General features: G+C 36.3%; 1 long non-coding RNA gene across 2 annotated transcripts; it reads left to right on the top strand.

Moving 5' to 3' along the window:
* The first annotated feature begins 852 nt into the window (after positions 1-852).
* On the top strand, positions 853-9,507 carry LOC117319965. 2 transcript variants are annotated; one of them, XR_004530883.1, is made up of 5 exons: positions 853-1,721; positions 3,899-3,976; positions 4,578-4,646; positions 5,758-5,846; positions 9,489-9,507. It is a non-coding gene; the product is annotated as an uncharacterized LOC117319965 (long non-coding RNA). The 2 variants fall into 2 exon arrangements; XR_004530882.1 differs by lacking the exon at positions 9,489-9,507 and adding an exon at positions 7,830-8,290.
* The last annotated feature ends 671 nt before the right edge of the window (positions 9,508-10,178 follow it).

The raw sequence follows: 10,178 nt of genomic DNA, 5'->3' as shown, positions 1-10,178 counted from the left end.
GAGAACTATTGGAAAACAACATGGCCGACAGGCAGCCATCTTGGATTTTGACAATTGAAGTTTGTTATCGCTATTTCTCAGAATGTACAGAAGGGATCTTTCTCAAATTTCATATATATGTTCCCCTTGGTGCCTAGTTATGCATATCGCATTTTGAGACCTATCGGAAAACAACATGGCCGACATGCAGCCATCTTGGATTTTGACAATTGAAGTTTGTTATCGCTATTTCTCAGAAAGTACTGAAGGGATCTTTCTCAAACTTGTTTGTAAGTTCCCCTTGGTCTGTAGTTCTGCATATTTCATCTTGGGACCAATAGGAAAACAACATGGCCGACAACCAGCCATCTTGGATTTTGACAATTGAATTTTGTATCGCTATTTATCAGAAATGGCTGAAGGGATCTTTCTCAAATTTCATATGTAGGTTGCCCTCTGTGCCTAGTTATGCATATTGGATTTTGAGACCAATCAGAAAACAACCTGGCCAACAGGCAGCCATCTTGTATTTTGACAATTGAAGTTTGTTATCGCTATTTTACAGAAGTTACTGAAGGGATCTTTCTCAAATTTCATATGTAGGTTCTCCTTGGTCCCTGGTGTTGCATTTTGGGACCAATCTGAAAACAACATGGCCGACAGACAGCCATTATCGCTAAATCTTAAATTTTATTATAGGTTCCCCTTGTTTGAAAAGTATTAGAGGGCTGTTTCTGAATTTACACAGATTAGTAAGACTTAGAGGAAGGGAAAAGTAGAGAAAAGATCAATCTGACATGGAACCTATAAAGATCATTCAATGGTGGGCGCCAAGATCCCTCTGGGATCTCTTGTTTTTATTGTGACATATTTGTCAATGATGGTGTGTTTTTTTGATATGCTACTGAAAAGTGAAGACAATCTTGTTAACAATTATAGACACTCGTTAATAAATCACCTTACATAGACTCTTCTTAGTTAAGAGCCACAAGCTGGTGGTACCATGTACTGTAGTTGAATATTGAGTTCATTGTTTATGACTTAATCAATATACACAATTTACTTTTCAGGTATGCCCATTTTGTATTTGTGATTTAAATTTATGCTAAATATAATAAAATTGGTGCAATTTCAGTAAATCTTTAGCGTTAATTCTCAAAATTTCTTACAGTGATTTGAAATTATAACCATTTAAAATTTTACAAATGTCATTATTCTAGTACAGGATAAGAACCATTGCATTGAGAAGGATTACATTTACAAGAATCAAATATTGGTACCCTTCGTCCAAAATAAAATACATCTACAGGGATTTTATTGGGTGATTAAGACATTGGGTGGTTAAGACATTGGGTGGTTAATTGAAACATTGGGAAGTTAAGACATTGGAGGATTAAGATGCTGGGTGACTAAGATGTTGGGTGATTAACACATTGAGGGATTCAAATGTTGGGTGATTAAGACATTGGGGGATAAAGACATTGGGGGATTAAGACATTGGGGGATTAAGATATTGGGGGATAAAGACATTGGGGATTAAGACATTGGAGGATTAAGACATTATGTGGTTAAGACATTGGATGGCTAAGACGTTGGGTGATTAAGTTTTATTTATAATAATAAACCCCATGTTTGATTTTTAATGATTGACAGAAGCAGCAACCAATCGGCTACAAGTGCCAGACAGTCGGGGCATGTAAATACCTATGGAGATGTGCTGTGGAACAACAGTTATTCTTTACGTGAGTAATACCACTCTGACTATATATAGAAACCCACTTTTCACAGTCGGGGATCTATCCATTCGGAATATTCTAAATGTTGTAGGAAAAATATTACTATTGAATCATACTTGCCAACCTTCCACATTTGGGATGGACTCTTTGATTTTTCACCCTAGACATTTATCAGTAATCTTTTTGTATAGTATTGAAAATTCAATTTGTCCCAAAGAAGAATCAGTTAAAACTCAGTAGTTATATACTCAAAAGGAGTTTGTCAAAGGGAGAATTTAGGCTTGAAAGCTACGCTATCCTGCCCATGGAAATTCCAATCCAAGAATTATCAAGTACATTGTACATTCATTAAATTTGTTTATGCTCAACAAAGATTTTTTCATTAAAATGAAAGATACTCTTTAGTTAATTTGAATAGATAATTGTATAACTTATGAGTTTGATAAATCAATTAGAGATCTAGAAAAAAAGTGGATAGTGAAATGATATTTTGTTGTTTGTTGCTATGGTATTGATGTACAACCATTTCCTCCCGATGCTTGTATTACGCAGAAAATAATCTGTGATCTATGTGAATGTTTATTGGTAGAATCAATATCAAGAATTTAGTGTTGAAATTGTCCTGGTCTGGTTCTAACTTTCTCGGTGTTGTCTGTTGATTCTGACAGTCCCATATCAAATGTAATTTGGTAGATGTATTGCCCCACACAAACTTCTGAGTATTGATATTCAATTCCCACAATAGTACTTACAGCAGCTCGACAAACATTATTTTACCGTTGATAATTGAGTTCTGACACGGGCCTTAATGTTCCGTGGAAACCATCTGTAGATATATTTTCTAACTCCACATATGGACATTAAATGTTTATGTGGTAAACACCTGATCCATCTCTGAATCTGATGTGTCGTAAATCTTGTCCGATGTTTAACAATGTAAAATGTTGTATATATACAGTTGGGTTGTTAAAGATCACTAAGTTTTCATCTGTACTGTCAGGTTTTATTGGAACAGATTGTTAAATGCTTGAATCCTATTGGACTGCTTCATGTAGGAGAGGATGTTCCTGTGTGATGCATCTTACCCTCCACAGTAGGGTTGTCCCAACTTAACTCTATATTAACAGGTGTTTCTGAAAAAGTTAAACAACATAAATAATGGTATGGAGGTTAAGACATGTCTTTCTACTGATGTAATTATGTACTATATGTATTGTGAGGTTTTCAAAATGAGCCATTATTTATAAGAAAATGTGTTAATGAGTATTTATAGGTAAAGGAAATGTACAATATACACACTTGAGGGATTAACACCTTAAATATGAACTACAGATCCTGTTAAATCATTAATATATAACTACAGCTGTTATGTCCTTCTAGGATTTGACAGTGATGTCAGGGGGCCAAAAGTTTTGAAACCTTGAATGGTAGAACTTGTCAGGAAATAGAAAGGTAGTCATGGAAATCAAATCTAGAAGGGGTAATTGTCATGGAAATCAAATCTAGAAGGGTAGTCAGGAAAATGAAATCTGGAAGGGTTGTCATGGAAATTAAATCTAGAAGGGTAGTCATGGAAATCAAATCTAGAAGGGTAGTCATGGAAATCAAATCTAGAAGGGTACGTAGTCATGGAAATCAAATCTAGAAGGGTTGTCATGAAAATCAAATCTAGAAGGGTTGTCATGAAAGTCAAATCTAGAAGGGTTGTCATGAAAGTCAAATCTAGAAGGGTTGTCATGAAAGTCAAATCTAGAAGGGTTGTCATGAAAGTCAAATCTAGAAGGGTAGTCATGAAAGTCAGATCTAGAAGGGTTGTCATGAAAATCAAATCTAGAAGGGTTGTCATGAAAGTCAAATCTAGACGGGTTGTCATGAAAGTCAAATCTAGAAGGGTTGTCAAGTAAATCAAAATTGGAATAAACTGATGTTAAATATAGCAGAGCAGAAGCATTATTTCCATAATTAATTCAGATTCATCTTTTTGGAGAGAGAGAGAGAGAGGTATTGGATTTTAAAAAAAACACGGTCAAAGCAGACAATGAAATTGTTAAAGATTTCTAATTTTGAAGACAATTTTGTCTTACTCTGTTTCTTAGATTTTTTTATTAACAGGTGTCATGTACTTTTTTTTTTGTTATTTTGGGGGAGAAAAAAATCAAAACACCTCAATTTGTTTCTCCCAGGTTGCCCAATTCTGACAACCCGCCAAAGCTGAGGTCAGGAGGGTCATTGTTCTCACGAGGGTCAAAGTTCAGGTTCAGGTAAGTGGACACCTGGATCCTAATGATAATATACTGTAGACTTCAATTTTGTGTGATTTAGTTTTGATGTTTTATGTTGATATTTATCATCTGTTTAGATGAAGTAAATTGATGATCAAGAATAGCTGCTGTGGATGTGAAACACAATAACAAAAAAAAACTTAATAAGTAAAATATTTCTTCACAACATGTAGAACTATGTAATATATTTTAGTGGTAATACTAGTGTATCATATTCAGTTTCTGTATAGATCGAGTAACATTCTTTATGGAGGATGTCACTAATAATGCAGTATTATATGATAGTTGGTAACCAAAGTGATATTCTCATTGTTAGTACTTTAGGAGCCAAAAACCTGTATTTTGTATGTCCTGTGGAAGCAAAATCTCGTGCGAAACTGGTTGACTAATAAATAGATAAACCATCAAGGTCTCCATTTCCTGTTGATTTGACCCCTACTCATCTCTTTAGTCTCTTTTCTTTAATCACCCTGCATACCTTCGGGTATCCAGGCGAGGGACTAACGACCTACCGACATATAACTGAACCGATGTTGGATCTATCCTCACTTACTCTTATTGATCATCTTGTTATTTACAGTGGGAAGTGTCAGAACGAGGCGTACAGTAACAGTGACGGAATCAACAGGAACGAACCAGCATTCTCCAGGTACTTTTTACAATCTCACTACAAATGTGGAAACAAAAGAAAGATTTCTTCAACAAATCGTAGGTTAATTTTAGGCGAATGTGATGAGGTTGATTTGAGAAAGTTGTGATGAAGTTGATTTGAGACAGTTTTGATGAGGTTGATTTGAGACAGTTTTGATGAGGTTGATTTGAGACAGTTTTGATGAGGTTGATTTGAGAATGTTGTGATGAAGTTGATTTGAGACGAATGTGATGAGGTTGATTTGAGACGAATGTGATGAGGTTGATTTGAGACAGTTGTGATGAGGTTGATTTGAGACAGTTGTGATGAGGTTGATTTGAGACGAATGTGATGAGGTTGATTTGAGACAGTTTTGATGAGGTTGATTTGAAACAGTTTTGATGAGGTTGATTTGAGACAGTAGTGATGAGTTGATTTGAGACAGTTGTGATGAGGTTGATTTGAGAAAGTTGTGATGAGGTTAATTTGAGACGAATGTGATGGGGTTGATTTGAGGCAGTTGTGATGAGGTTGATTTGAGACAGTTGTGATGAGGTTGATTTCAGACAGAGGTGATGAAGTTGATTTAAGACAGTTGTGATGAGGTTGATTTGAGACAGTTTTGAGACGAATGTGATGAGGTTGATTTGAGACAGTTGTGATGAAGTTGATTTGAGACAGTTGTGATGAGGTTGATTTGAGACAGTTGTGATGAGGTTGATTTGAGACAGTTGTGATGAGGTTGATTTGAGACAGTTGTGATGAGGTTGATTTGAGATACAGTTGTGATGAGGTTGATTTGAGACGAATGTGATGAGGTTGATTTGAGACGAATGTGATGAGGTTGATTTGAGACGAATGTGATGAGGTTGATTTGAGACGAATGTGATGAGGTTGATTTGAGAGACAGACGTGATAAAGTTGATTTAAGATAGTAGTGATGAGGTTGATTTGAGACAGTTTTGATGAGGTTGATTTGAGAAAGTTGTGATGAAGTTGATTTGAGACAGTTGTGATGAGGCTGATTTGAGACGAATGTGATGAGTTTGATTTGAGACGGATGTGATGAGGTTGATTTGAGACAGACACGATAAAGTTGAATTAAGACAGTTGTAATGATGTTTTGTAGGTCGTCATCACTTCCCAACTTTGGCAGGAAGAGTGACAGCAAGGCGTCTCTGAAGAACTCCTCAGTGTTAGCTGAACCTGTCAAAGAAGGTGAGAGTTATCCCCTTTTTAAGCCTAGATACCGCCCCAGCTTGTATAGATTTGCTTGTTAGATGTGATATACTATATATACTGTATTTATACTATCCTGCACAATATACCATGTACTGTGTGTTACTTTGTAGTTGTGATTTGGTAAGAATAGAACCACTTCACCTCAATAATAGATTGCTGATAGTATCGGTAATAATCATTTTAACTTTAGATATAAAAAGAAAGAAGTATTGATATCAAGATATATGTCACTTCATAGTTCAAAGATGGTATACCCCAACATTGGCGTCAATATCAGCGTTGTATTCTAAATATTAAGTTTTTGGTGTTGAAATTAGTAAATCAGTAAACTCCTTTATAAGTGTACTAGGGTTCTGATATTTGGTTTCAGGGTTGTTTTGGGGGTAAACTATTTCTGGAGTCGAAGTGAAAAATTTTGTGGAATACATCTTTTCTTTTTTTTTAACATTTTGGACTTACTTTTTTATTTATTTTTACTCATTATTTATCATTTTTTGCATGAAGTTTATATACAAAATTTATATGTTTTACAAAATTAGAAAAGTATTGGGTCGCTCTCATGGTATGATGACTACCACGTATTATCACCTGTACCCTGAAATTGTGCCCACTAATCTAAACTTGTATACATTTCATTTATCCTGTAGTAAGCCCAGAGAGACATTGTACTTTGATTCTAATTAGGGGTGGGCTTATTAAAGGGCAATCAGCTGACGTAGGGCATGGTGGGCTTATTAAAGGGCACTCAACTGACATAGGGCATGGTGGGCTTATTACAGGGCAATCAGCTGATGTAGGGCATGGTGGGCTTATTACAGGGCAATCAACTGATGTAGGGCATGGTGGGCTTATTGAAGGGCAATCAACTGATGTAGGGCTTGGTGGGCTTATTACAGGGCAATCAGCTGACGTAGAGCATGGTGGTTTATTACAGGGCAGTCAGCTGATGTAGGGCATGGTGGGCTTATTACAGGGCACTCAACTGACATAGGGCATGGTGGGTTTATTAAAGGGCAGTCAACTGACATAGGGCATGGTGGGTTTATTAAAGAGCAATCAGCTGATGTAGGGCATGGTGGGTTTATTAAAGAGCAATCAACTGATGTAGGGCTTGGTGGGCATATTAAAGGGCAATCAACTGATGTAGGGCATGGTGGGCTTATTAAAGGGCAATCAACTGACGCAGGGCATGGTGGGCTTATTAAAGGGCAATCAGCTGATGTAGGGCATGGTGGGCTTATTAAAGGGCAATCAGCTGATGTAGGGCATGGTGGGCTTATTAAAGGGCAATCAACTGATGTAGGGCATGGTGGGCTTATTAAAGGGCAATCAGCTGACGTAGGGCATGGTGGGCTTATTAAAGGGCAATCAACTGACGTAGGGCATGGTGGGCTTATTAAAGGGCAATCAACTGATGTAGGGCATGGTGGGCTTATTAAAGGGCAATTAAATGGCGTAGGGCATGTGTGGGCTTATTACCAGACATGACTTGGTAAAGTCTCTAACACAGGGAATCTGGGAATGAAAGGAAGGTTAAAATTATGTAATATTTAAGCTGTGATTAACATCACATGATATTGTAATATTATAAATAATTATCTGGTGCTACTTTGGACAAATAAAATCATGTCTTGGTGCATCCGAGTTTTTGATTGGTTAATGTTAAGTGAGGTGAAAAGGTCCTTGAACCTATAAAATGTTCCACAATATCATGTGAGATTTCTAGTATTGAATATACCTCTCTGTGAGATACCTCAGCAGAGACCAAGTAATTTGAAAGAGGGAAGAAACACCCTTCAGACCCCAGGATTTCAACAGTCAGCAGGTGTCATTAAATGTTTACAACTCTATAAATTCCCTGTTACTATAATAATAAACCTTTTAGTAGAGTTGCTGTACACTGTTGGTAGCCCTTGTGTTTGTACCTGAGGATAATTTGATCTATTGATGTGTTAACAGTTCAACCTCTGCCCATACTTGAGCTGAAGCCAGGTAAACTTTTGTCAAATGTAGTGGTTCATGTCATCGCACATCACCTCAAGGGAGGTAACTCCAGAAAACTTCTTTGCACACCTTTTTTTACACATTTCTGCTCATCTTTTACCAAATGCCAACTTATTTGCATTATTAAGGCATCAAAAAAAATCATAGAGAACTCCAGGATAAAACCCTACAGCCTGAAAAAAATGAAGATATTTATCATTTTTGTCTTTTTTTATTTATTATCTAAAAAAAATCCCATCACCACACTTTCACCTTGATTGGCTAACAATTCAATGTTTGATTTAGAATTAAGCCATTTATGATGTTATATTTCAACCATAAAATAATGTTCCAGCTAAATTTTCTGGGTACAATCCATGCTAATTGGCCAATAGAAAGTTCACCTCAGCATGTAAAGTAATGATCATGGACCAAGGTCAGATATTGTTGTTGAATGATAATATAATTCATCAAGTGATTATACCCCGCAACGAAGTTAGGGGGGGGTATACTGGAATCAGGTTGTCTGTCCGTCCGTCTGTCTGTAGACACATTTTGTCCGGACAACTCCTCCTAAACTGATGGGCCGATTCCAATGAAGGTTCACACACATATTAATGATCATGTGTAGATGTGCATGCCACTTTCTTTTTCTCAAAATTATGGTTGCTAAGGCAACTGGTCACTATAAACAGGTTTTCTGATAAGAACCATAACTTTAAGTTTGTCCGGACAACTCCTCCTAAACTGAAGGGCCGATTTCAATGAAACTTCACACAAAAATAGAGGACCATGTGGGGATGTGCATGCCACTTTCTTTTTCTCAAAATTATGGTTGCTATGGCAACTGGTCACTATAAACAGGTTTTCTGATAAGAACCATAACTTTAAGTTTGTCCGGACAACTCCTCCTAAACCGAAGGGCCGATTTCAATGAAACTTCACACAAATATAGAGGACCATGTGGGGATGTGCATGCCACTTTCTTTTTCTGAAAATATGGTTGCTATGGCAACTGGTCACTATATTACTGGGTTATCTTAGTTAGCCTCTAATTAAGAGTTCAAATTCACCATTGACTCGTGTAGATTGCGGGGGTATTAGTCAGCCATCCTGGCGACAGTTCTAGTTTTAATAGAGATTCCATACAGAAACAAAATTACATTGAGTAAAAATGAATTTGAAGACAGGCATAGTTCCAGTAACAATGATTCCAATGAGAGATAAGAAAATATACCTCCTTAATCAAGAAAAGCTTTTGGGCTTCAAACTGCACAGCCAGATTTCATCTGCTTCCTATTTTTGCCCATCACTTCACCCTTTTCTTCATTCCAGGCTTTGCTTTTAGGTACAGGGAAATCAAAAATATTAATCACTGAATTAATTGACCGTGACCTTCCTAAACAATAAATAAAAACATGAATGAGATATGCTAAAGTTGGAGCCTGACTATCACCTATATTATTATATATATTAAGTCTATCAGATTGTATTACTGTAGATTTCTTTTTTTTTAACGTGTTGTTTGAAATGTATCATCCTTTGTGATCAGTTTCTTAACCACTGTAGTATTCATTATGTTTTGTTTCTAACATTTGAGTTTTTCTGCATGTGTGTTTTTATTTACAATTGTAGATAAGAAACGTTTTAAGGGTAAGTTTGTGCATTAATTCGACTAGAAGTATACTACTTCCACTACTAATACACGTACAGCCAAATATCACATTAACACTCGAATGTCTGTATAATGGATCGGGACTATACTTACGTTTACCTATACGTACAGGTGTACATCATGGTAGTGGTTAGGGAATGTACTAACTTGTCTATATTATTTTTCCAGTTTAACTATAATATACAAATTATTTACATATAACACTATCTGTATTCTGTGATTCTGTGACATATTTTTGTTAGAAATGATAGTCTATATGTGAGGGCCTGGTATATATGTGTTAATGCTGTATGTGAGAGCCTGGTAAGGGTGTTAATGCTATTAAGCTTTCATCTCCACTCATATCTCTTTAGTGTTAACAAACTAGTTCTTCCTGCAAATATAGATTGCGAATCCTGTCCTTTCCATCATGGTGACGGCGGTGTTATGCTCTGATGTTTTTGTTGGATATGTTTTATAACTCCTGGATTAACTTTTAGAGAAATACCTGCTGAGCACTCTAAGGAATCTCGCATTGCCTAAAAATGCTGGTTATTTTGAAACATTTCAAACCATTCCCAAAATATTTCAAAACGGTGAATGGTAAAACCGACAGATCAGTCATAACTGATAAGTAAATAGAATGAAAGTTTAGATGAACTCAGGGGTTA

The sequence above is a fragment of the Pecten maximus genome, unplaced genomic scaffold, assembly GCF_902652985.1.
Source record: "Pecten maximus unplaced genomic scaffold, xPecMax1.1, whole genome shotgun sequence".
Taxonomy (NCBI): domain Eukaryota; kingdom Metazoa; phylum Mollusca; class Bivalvia; order Pectinida; family Pectinidae; genus Pecten; species Pecten maximus.
The sequence above is the reverse complement of the archived record's forward strand: the minus strand, read 5'-3'. Positions and strand labels throughout refer to the sequence as shown.